The sequence below is a fragment of the Thermobia domestica genome, chromosome 16 (assembly GCF_964235325.1).
Source record: "Thermobia domestica chromosome 16, izTheDome1.hap1.1, whole genome shotgun sequence".
NCBI lineage: Eukaryota > Metazoa > Arthropoda > Insecta > Zygentoma > Lepismatidae > Thermobia > Thermobia domestica.
The window spans coordinates 48598960-48611015 of NC_137469.1; positions in this window are offsets into that span (position 1 = coordinate 48598960).

Below are 12056 nucleotides of genomic sequence, written 5' to 3' on the forward strand. Positions count from 1 at the left end.
ATTTTTTCAAACCACACAATTTCACACTGAAATTTTTGAACTAGAAATTTTAAACTAAAATTTTCGAAAAATGAAATCAAAATTTTCGAACCAAAACATTTCAGTTCAAATTTTTTGAACTAGAAAGTTGAAACTAAAATTTTCGAATTCAAATTTTTGAAACCAATCAGTTTCACACTGAAATTTGTGAACTAGAAATTTTAAGCTAAAATTTTTCGAAAAATGGAATCAAAATTTTCGAACCAAAACATTTCAATTCAAATGTTAGAACTAGAAAGTGGAAACTAAAATTTTTCGAATTAAAAGTTTGAACCTGTCTTCGAACTAAAAAAATTATAACGAAATTTTCAAATCAAATTTTTGAACCTAAAATTTCAAACCAAAATTGTCGAACTGAAAGTTAAAGTTTCGAACAAAAGAAATAATTCGAAATTTTCAAACTTCTTGAAAATATTTAACCATAGCCGTTTACTGATTTTAAAATTTTAATTGTCTTGAAGAAATATTTGGGACTAAGTTTTGAGAGATGAACCGTTTGGTAAGCCATAGCTAGACCGAGACATTGATATGGGTTGAAATGTAGTTTAATCAAGCTTTATTTCATCAGACAGTACTAACTTACGATCCGTTTTAGTGCATTTTTTGTTTCAGATCAACGGCCAGCCATAATTGGACTTTTTTTTTTTCGTATCATCATGAAAGCACGCCAAGCTTCTTCTGGTCATAGCCGCTACGCTACGTAAAACTCTGAATCCCTACCACAGAACAACCATAAACGCATATTTCAAGACCTTGAATCGAACCTGGGACCATTTTAAGAAAAGGTTACTTACCACAGAGATTCCCATCTGATGAGATCAAGAAACCTTAAAATCAATCATGCTTGGTACTCCTAAGAACAAAACAAAACAAAATGCTAAGATGTTCAACAGGTTGACATTAAACATCTACCGCTCTCTCTCTCCCTCTCCCTCTCTCCCTCTCCTGTAATAACAAAGTACAACATAAGATAGGTTGAATGGTTGGATTTCGTAATGAAAACGAATGCGACTTCCTGTGGCAAGGTCGGTTAAGATGATTTCTGCAAGTGTCAGCATCAGCTGTACGATAACGTTTCATGGAAAGACTGACGAATGAAGTTTACGCACTGTTGTGAAACAGCGATCCTTAATAGTAGAACGGCGCAACACTGGTATCGTATCTCAGGGAAGAAATCAAACTAACATCACAAACACGTTTTCAAGAAATCCTATTGCAGAACACGAAGCAAACTGAGCTTTGAATGATGTCGCAAAACAAATCTGCAAATGCTGCATTCTTTACCGCTGACAAAACTGAGTAATTCAAATGCAAAATCAGCATTTCTTTAAATTGAAAGTTGATTAGTTTACAGTATAATATTGTTTCAAGAAATTGGCTGGGTCGATTGATCTCATCAGATGGGAATCGCTGTGGTAAGTAACCTTTTCTTAAAATGGTCCCAGGTTCGATTCAAGGTCTTGAAATATGCGTTTATGGTTGTTCTGTGGTAGGGATTCAGAGTTTTACGTAGCGTAGCGGCTATGACCAGAAGAAGCTTGGCGTGCTTTCATGATGATACGAAAAAAAAAGTCCAATTATGGCTGGCCGTTGATCTGAAACAAAAAATGCACTAAAACGGATCGTAAGTTAGTACTGTCTGATGAAATAAAGCTTGATTAAACTACATTTCAACCCATATCAATGTCTCGGTCTAGCTATGGCTTACCAAACGGTTCATCTCTCAAAACTTAGTCCCAAATATTTCTTCAAGACAATTAAAATTTTAAAATCAGTAAACGGCTATGGTTAAATATTTTCAAGAAGTTTGAAAATTTCGAATTATTTCTTTTGTTCGAAACTTTAACTTTCAATTCGACAATTTTGGTTTGAAATTTTAGGTTCAAAAATTTGATTTGAAAATTTCGTTATAATCTTTTTAGTTCGAAAACAGGTTCAAACTTTTAATTCGAAAAATTTTAGTTTCCACTTTCTAGTTCTAACATTTGGATTGAAATGTTTTGGTTCGAAAATTTTGATTCCATTTTTCGAAAAATTTTAGCTTAAAATTTCTAGTTCACAAATTTCAGTGTGAAACTGATTGGTTTCAAAAATTTGAATTCGAAAATTTTAGTTTCAACTTTCTAGTTCAAAAAATTTGAACTGAAATGTTTTGGTTCGAAAATTTTGATTTCATTTTTCGAAAATTTTAGTTTAAAATTTCTAGTTCAAAAATTTCAGTGTGAAATTGTGTGGTTTGAAAAAATTTGAATTCGAAAAGTTTTATTTCAATTTTTTTGTTAGAAAATTTTAGTTTCAACTTTTTAGTTCTAAAATTGATTTGAAATGTTTTGATTCGAAAATTTTAGTTTAGAATTTCTAGTTTAAATATTTCAGTGTGAAATTGTTTGGTTTAAAAAGTTGAATTCGAAAAGTTTTATTTCAAATTTTAGTTCGATGTTTATAATTCGAAAATTTCAGTTTTTCTTTTGTTTGAAAATTTGAATTCGAAAATATTGATTTCAACTTTTTTGTTCGAAAAGTTTAGTTTGATGTTTTTAATTCGAAAAATTTCAGTTTGAATATTTTTGATTTGAAAATTTTGAGTTCGAAAAAAATTAGTTTCAAATTTTCACTTGAACTTTTGTAATAACTGGAAATTAGTGGACTCAAAATTTAATCGAATAGTTAAAAACCGTTTATTTGTTAATCGAATAGTTAAAAAGCGATATTTTTTAATCGAATAGTTTAAAACCGGATAACGTTTGGCGGTTAACCGTGAAACAATTCCCTCTTCGCACTCACTGAAAAATTTTGGCTAAAATATTTTGAGATGATTTTAACTAAACCGTCAATGTTATTTAAGATATAAATTACACGAACTAACACCAAGACCAAGAAGGTAACCTTAAAATATCGTGGTTCTCTCTTATCAAAAAGCTTAAGAGGAGTGCATAGGGGTATTATAGTGGTCTATATTAGGGTTCTATACTATTATACCAAATGTTTAAATTGGGCGATTTCCAAAATTTAAGGGGTGGGCCAGGGTACCCCTCCCAAATTTTTAAAGGGGTGCACAAATATACCTATGTCTTATGATAGGGCATAGACCCCGATATATAACCATATAACCATATAATGTAATAGGACATCATCCAAGAGAATAAATTAGGCCAAAAGACCAAATACGTGGTTGGGCAATTTCTAAAATTTAAGGGGTGAGCCAAGGTACCATTCCCAAAAATTTTAAGGGATGCACAAATGTACCTATGTCTTATGATAGGGGAATAGACCCCTATACATGATCATATAACCATATAAGGTAATAGGTCCTCATCCAAGAGGATAAATTGGATCAAAAAAACAAACACGTGGTACATCATATTGCTTATGTTTATATTTTGGCAATTTTGTACCCCTAAAACGGAACGAAGTAAACCACCCAAATTTATCATGATACATATTAGAGTCCAGTAGTATAATACCGAATGCTCAAACTGGAAAATTTCCAAAATTTAAGGGGTGGGCTATGGTACTCCTCCCAAATTTTAAAGGGGTGCACAAACGTACCTATGTCTTATGATAGAACATAGACCCCTATATATAACCATATAACCATATAATGTAAGAGGACATCATCCAAGGTAATAAAATGAGCCAAATACCAAACACGTGGTTGCAGTAAAATTTGGTAATTTTGTGCCCCTAAAAGGAACAAGGTGGACCACCCAAATTTATAGTAATATATATTAGGGTCCTATACTATTATACCAAATTTTTAAATTGGGCAATTTCTAAAATTGAAGGGTGTGGGCCAAAGTACTCCACCCAAATTTTAAAGGGGTGCACAAATATACCCATATCTTATGAAAGGTAATGAACCCCTGTATACGTCCATATAACTATATAAGGTAATAGGGCCTCATCCAAGAGAATAAATTGGGCCAAAAGACAAAACACGTGGTACAACGTATTGCTTACGTTTATATTTTGGCAATTCTGTACCTCTAAAAGGGAACATGTTTTCTCCTGTTTCGTCCTATCATTTCTCATCACCATCGTTTTTCGCCGGGGACGTTAAATTCAACATTTCCTAAACTAGCACCAAGAATCGAACTCGGTACGATTGCAAGATATCCATGTTCACCCCTGAAACGGAACAAAGTGGATCACAAAGTACTTATCAAATTTAAGGAAATAATTTTAAATACGCCTCCATATAACGTAATAAGGCTCCAAAATCGATAATCATCAAAGGGAACGAGGTCCTGTACCCCCCCAACTCCTGATGTGAATTAAGGTGATCTTATGTGTCCTGAGTGATCCCTGCCCCTGAGTAAACATAAGCAAAATTACAATAGGTTGAGTTGTTGAGTTGATTTTAGTTTAGCGTCCCTTTCAGCAGCAAGGCTATATGAGACGTGGACCTACTGATTAACGTGGAATCCGAACCACATGAGCTCCCGCCGGGAATTATAATAGGTAATGCAATCCCAAACCAAAGCATCTCTAACTCATTCGCTATGGTCCATGTGGGGGGTCCCAAAAGTGAAATAGGGTCAGCCCGACGTCAAACAAACACATTAGCTCAAACCAAATACCTCTACTTCATTCGCACCAATAATGGACGTGGTGGCTCAGTGGTAGAGCGTTCACCTCTGCTGTATGTGGTCCCTGGTTCAAATAATTTTGTGGTGGGCAACATTATGCTCCAATTTTCTCCCATACTTTCATTCCTTTCTCATCGTCACCGTTTCCTTTAGCATAATCGTGGGACGTAAAACTAAAGATTTCATTTGCACCAGTGTTAGTTCATCTCATCAAAGGGATAACAACCAAAAAATCAAGTATTCCTCCCAAAGTTCAGCAGCAAAAATAGAACCTACTAATTAACGTGAAATCCGAACCGCATGAGCTCCTTCCGGGAATCGAACTCTGGTCTCCCACGTTAAAGGCGCATACGCTAACCGGTTAGCCACAAAGGAACTCCAAAAGTTTTCAAGTTTCATATTAATACTAATACTAATTTATACTATTACTGGGGTCTACTAATTCATAACGTAATAGGTCATCAAGAAAGAGATCATACCTTGTTTTGAATACAAATTAATGAGAATACAAATTAAGTATTAGCGGTAACACCCATAAACCACATATTGAATAGCTACAGCCAGTTTCTTGTGACAAATGACGGAGATATTTTTTGTTCGATCTAAGCAATCGATAGCTAACATCTTCCACAACATCCACCTTCAGGGTCCGACGTTTCCCTGTATCACTCAGAAACGATCCTGTTTCTTCGAATTTATTCACTTGCAACCATGTTATGTTCCTCTCTTGGGCAAAAAACGAGGCAAAATTGTTTCCAAATGCCCTCTGCTTACCAAAAATAGATTCCGTTCTACAAGAAACTTTAATGATAAACTCATTTTGCTCCAAAGAGTACACTATTCTCACTGTCATGATCATACTCACAAAGTAGCACATAACTGTATACCATAATTCGCAATACAACGGCCCAGTTTCCTGTATGTTATTGACCTTGGCGAGTTTGCCATATAACGAAGAAAACTGAAATTTTCACAACACACCGCACCTCATTTCAATTCTAAGGTACACTGGTGAATATTTTCTGTTTTCCTTGTGACGTGGTGGTTATTACCCCAAATGTATGGAAACTAGTAATCATTAGGGTGGAGCGTTTTGCGCTTTTGTTGGAAATTCGATGACGGCTATTGGGGGAATGGTGCCATTAGTGGCACCGACCTTACTAATTTATTTAAAAAAAATTAGGCAACCCAACGGACCCCAACGGACTTATTTTTTTTAAGTGTTTGGTTACACAACACACACAATACCAATGACAGAAAAACTACTTGTGGTCATTTTTAGAGTTACCTGATGGCTATAATACAATTATTTTATTAAAAGAAACTTGTAGCAATGCCAGGAAATAATTTTAAAATATTCATGAGTCAAAGTACAGCCATATTAGCTCAGTTGTTGGAATCAATGTCCAGAGTTTGTTTGAAATGCCACGTTAACGATGATTATAGGCATATCCATGGATATAACACGATTTTCCTTTTGCAACTCTTCGCTTATTTTGCTCTGTACGCAAAATAACCTAGAACTCACTAACCCAGAACTAGTTCCGCCCACCCACCCACCCAGTAAGCATACGTTGACATTTCACCTTAGGTTACGTAGTTCTTCTTGGTATGGAAGCGAGGCTTTCTTGTTCTAAATTTCAGTTTGGCTCTAACGTAGATATGTCTTGAGTTCTGGCCGCACATTTTCGACGCTGCCTCGGACACCAGTTTCCCTGTGGGATCCAGAGCTTGACTATAGCAACGGAATGTTGTTGTTAGAGTAGCTGAAATTCGGATGTTTTCTCCAAGCTGCTAATCCGTTATGTTTGATGTGATCGGCGTCTGTTAGACATTTAGGCCAATTAATCATGTTGTATTAATTTTCAGCTGTAAAGTTTAATTTCGGACCAATGAAGTCACGTGGGCGCCTTGGTCTCGAAATCTTCTTAATGCGGCACTTTTTTTTATCCTTATCCAGCCTAAACTTCGAATATGCGGATTTTCATCTGCTGTTATCGCTATCAGCAGGTTTTCGTGATGAGCGTGGTATCCGTTTTTTTGTAGAACAGAATGAACTACGTGTAGTAGATTTTCTGGCAGAAATCGTGATAGCTGAACTATGCATGGCGCACATTACGCACGAAAGATTTCGCCGTATTGAAAACTAGACGGGAGCGTATACTTTAACAATGTACTGGCAAGGTAGACACAAACTTCAACTAGGTTTATCAGTACTGATGTAGTGGCGAAGCATCCTACAGGCCAAAGTAAGCCATCGTGAATGTGATGATGGTACTGGTTTTCTGTTTGCTAGATCGGTACAAGAGCCTTACAAATTTCAAAGAGATAATTCTGGTCACTGCTTACATATCTGTTTTTTCCATTTCATACACCCATTCAACGGGAATGGGTGTAAAGGAGACGATCGGTGAACGTTCACAATCCTGTAATTTCTTTCCGATGGGACCGGAAAAAGTGTCGTCCCACCATCCAATTCCGTAACCTGGTGTCGTAATGGCAATGAAGAAAGCAAATGAGATGCTGCAGTTTGTTTCCTAGGGATCTTAATATCTGACATATCACGCCGTTATCCCATCCTGTGTTCGTGGCTTCACCATCGCTGCCGACTGCCTCAAGAGCTGACACGTCGTACTGGTTCTTCTCTAAAAGCTCCAATATAGAGTCGGCAATATCCTTGCCAGTGCCTAACTTAGGTGTGGCATGATCCAAGTATTCTGAACCGGGCTCCGATTGAACTGTGATAAGCTTTTCTGTAACCTCTCGTCTTCGTAGTTTGCCGTTAATATTTTCTTTCACAAGAGTTCCATCCTTTTTGCCGTCGAAGTAGATACATGTAATCGCCCGGCCTAGGTGACCTTTTCTTTCACCCAGTTTATCGTTTCCTATTCGTACCTTGGATCTGTCAACAACAAGATTTTTGTCCTCTGGTGTTATGAGTATCGCGTCCTGAAGTACGACAGAAGCGATCAAAGCAGCCTGTCTGTCTGAAGCACCAGTTCAAAACGCTGCCTCCGCTGTATTTTGAAGACAGATGCGCTTTAGGCTATTTTTCCTTCTTGGTCGCGCCTCCAAGTCAGATTCCGACGCGCTTCCCGATTCAACAGCTTTGCTGGATTCCCCCTTCCGAGTGTGCAACAAAACCTGAATCAAATGCTGCTTCTTGTACTTGTCGACTGAAATGTTTTTCCTTGGTGTGACACTTAATATAAAATGTTTTCAGCATGTCAAAAACTCTCTTTTCTGAAACCACAGGAATGCTTGCTTTACGCCAAATATGCGCAACTCTTTGTCCAGCTAGTTTACAAATGTCAGTCACTGGTAATTTAGTTGCACTTTCGTCACCACACAAACCATTTCGTAACCAATGATAATATCGCATAACGTCAGCGTACCTGGGTAACTGCACTTCACTCATTTCACTTGGAGTGCCAAATAAGCCTCGTTTCGCACTTCCCCTCGTTGGTCTGCTATGAGGCTTTTTCTTCATCTTGCTTTCCATTGCTTCCGAACTTGGAAACCAAAGTATACAAAATGTTTCTGAATCATATCACTAAGAAGACTGTAACTTTAGGTTCAATGCACAAACTATCTGTCTTAACAGAAACAGTAGCGAACTAAAACCGTTAAAGCTTAAGCTGCAACAAACTGGCCTGTTGGATTGGTTGGCCGAAGCACGCAATATTTATACCACCGCCTAACTTCGAGCGAGAATATTCTAGAAACGTTGGCGTAGGTTTTGGAGCGAACAACCCGAGTCGGAATGGCGCGAATATTCTGGACGGGGCCGCACGTTGCGATGACGCTCGAAGAGTGTGAACAAAGCAAGCAACCACAAAGTTGTGTAGCCTGCCGCTAGATGACATTTGCTGTCGGTGTACATAACAAGAGACGAGTTGCCATTAATCATCGTTAACGTCAAACCAAACAAAATCTGAACATTAATTCCAACAACCGAGCTAATATGGCTGTACTTTGACTTATAAACATTTTAAAATCATTTACCGGCATTGCTGCAAGTTCCTTTTAATAAAATAATTTCATTATAGCCATCAGGTAACTCTAAAAACGACCACGAGTTTGGTTTTTTGTCATTGGTATTGTGCGTGTTGCCTAATCAAACACTTAAAAAACTTTAAGTCCGTTGGGGCAGGATAAGGTGTTGTCCCAAAAAATAGAAAGAATGGCAACTTTATACGTCGAGATTTAGGGGCCCTTTAGATGTCAAGCTTTGTTTTCAGCGAACTTTTAGGTTTGAATATATGCTATACGGTAATTTATGGACCTAATGGGTGTATAAATGGAAACAAGGGCCAATTACAAGCAGGGCTGGGAAACAGGGGCTCCATTATAGTAGGGGCCTTATTACAAGTGGGCCTGAGAGATAGAGCCCTATTACTAGCTTCATAAAAACCTAGTACATAACAATATAAAAGACCATTGTTGTATGTGCGTTTTATCTAATTTGCCTATTCTTATTATTTGGAAATTACATTACAATTAGTTTTTTTTTTAATTTCTTGAAAGGAACCAAGCAAGTGGTGCACTAAATTATAGCTTGTTTAGCTTATAGGTAAATACGGCGTTGGTCATTTCCTTTTAGCCTACTACTGCACTTTCTGAGAATAGCTCTATAAATTATTTTACAGCATACAGTAGCATTTAGTTATGGAAGTTTTGTACATTATTCCGTTCATTCAAACCGGATCATTAATCTGATAGATGGACCTGGTTTATTGTTAGAATGTACAGATCGTCACAATCCAACTATGTACTAGAATTCTGGTTTGATTTCAAAATTTATTGCGAACATATCTAAACTTATGCCCTCAGGAATGGATTTGCAAGTTCAAGTTATTTTCTCTTGAACGCAAGAACCCACAACATAAATGTTATGGATACCTGTATCCACATGTATCCATATATGACATTGGTCATTTGAATTAAGGTGTTCTTTGAATATACAATTATGGTCAATGAATGATGGTAAAGATCAGATCTAAATATTTCAAAAAGCTACTGAAATATACCGATATATACAGGGTATCTCACTCGTAAGAGGCCCTGGGAAAAGTGTTATAAAAAATATTTATAATGAAAAGAGTTTTGTATATGGGCTTGAATACCTAGATTTCACGTCGGATGTTCTCAGATCGACGTGGCAGCATTGTAAATCTGTGAAGTGGCAACAATGAGATTCCACGAGCTGCATGTGTGTTGCGTACTTCAATGTAGTATCGCTTACTGTTCGTGTTTTGATATTCTGTGGAAGAGTGTGTGTTTCTTGTGAAACAGTATTGGATAAGTGGTTCCTTTAAGACATATCAGCAAATGTGAATTTACAAGACATACGTTTATCAAGTAGTGACAACAAGTAGACTGTGCAGTCATTGAAGAACTTTTCTTTCGCAGAAGATAGGCGTGGTCTGTGCATTGTCACAGCTGGGCATCATCACGCCTTTGTTGACACTACTGTCAGTGGTGAAGTGTACCAGGTATTGTTCCATGAATCTATAATTCAGTTGGATGAGGAGGAACTGATATGTTGCTGGTACCAGCATAATGGGGCAACATGACACACATCTAAAGCAAGTACGGCTGCAGTGCAATCATTTTTCCCTGGCAGAGTGATTTCCAAATGATTTTCCCCAATGTTACATGACTTTACGCCTATTTTTTTCTGAAGGATAATCTTAAAGGTAATATGTACAAGAACAAACTACGCTCTATCGACGAATTACGTGAGAACAATCCCTCAGGTAGTCACGTCCAGTGTTCTGGCAGCAACATTCACGAACATCCAGCGCCATGTTGAACTGGATATACAGATAGGAAGGGAGATCACGTCCAGTACCTCCTGTAATGTACCCTTATTTATCAACTATGAAGATAGTCGGTATACTAACTCTTATTAAGATTTTTAAAACGCTTTTCCCGGGGCATCTTACGACTGAGACACCCTATATACTATTGTGACGCCATCACTGTGTATTGCATTTGGACATCTTAGAATTAGGTTTAAGGAGGGGAAAACTGAAGATCAAATTACTGAACCTCACTGCATGGTCCAAAATAAATTTTATTTAAAATTAAAGGGATGGAATAGTGCATGCTGGGGTTTCGTAGTGCAGCAATTACGTTTAATAACGGTGGCAGCACAAAGTTAATGAACTGGCACTGAAACTCACGAGTGGTGTCGGATAGATAGCTAGGTACAATAAGGTGGTTCAGTATTTTAAATTATAAGATCTATTTCTGAAAGAGAATAACAATTTATTATAAATTCTAGATAAAAACAAAATATTAGATTCGGGATTTTAGCGGTATTTTCTTAATGCATTTTGTTTCATTTCAAGTGCTGATTAAAACTCTTTAGCTACTGTAAGTTTGAGGTTTATTTTATGTACTTGTTAATTATATCTTTCAGGGCAATGCAATCAAAAACATTAGATTTAGAACCATGAAAACCCCATGGAGCATGTCGATCCAAGAATGACCAATATTACGTAGTAAGGCCAAAAATAGATAAGCCATCAAATTATGATATACTAATAAAGATTACTACTTACGAGTATTAAAATACTTTTTTTCTAGATTTATTCTTTAGGTCTTTAAATACAAACTAGTATACTTCAATTTTAAACCACTTTCTCCGCACACTAACAAAATACGATAAGTTTTAATATTATATTTAACTTTACTAGAATATATCTTTCTATGACTACTACCTGAGTTAAATCGCAAGGCGTGATAGGTAGTTACGAATGACGTAAGTACCACAATAGGTGGCAGCACAAAATTCGCGAACGGGCATTGCCATTCACAATTTTTCAATATAATCTATCAGCTGGTTTTAATACTCAATACAAAAGTTTTCTTTTTAATTATGTTTCAGTGAAATGGGGGAATTTGCAAGTAATTGACTTAGATAAACCTCTGTTTCTTCATCTAATAAAGCGAATAAAGTTAGTTTACTTAGTGAAAACCGGATCTAATGCAAATAGTTTCCGAGTTACAGAGATTTTTCTATTCCTACGATATCATAATTACCTAGAAACAATCAGTATTTCTGACTGTTTGGTCTTGAATATAGAGAGGTGGAAGTTCAAAATTTTCATTACTGACAGGCATTACATGATCCAAATCTAATGTTACATAAAATTGAAACTGTGTCTTGGTGGGGTACTGGGGGGATAAGGGAGTAGAGAAATCTACAATTAATACTGTCAAAGTAATTTCTCTTATAAAGCCAAATAAAATTTGTTACCTTAATGAAATCATGCTGCTAATGTTTAAAAAAGAGTTACCGAGTTCTAAGATTTAATAACCCTTTACAGACGAGAAATTATGCTTTGTTTCAGCAGCTTGGGTGTTGAGTTTAAAGAAGTAAAAATTGGAAAATCTAATCAGAAGTTCTATTATGGCACG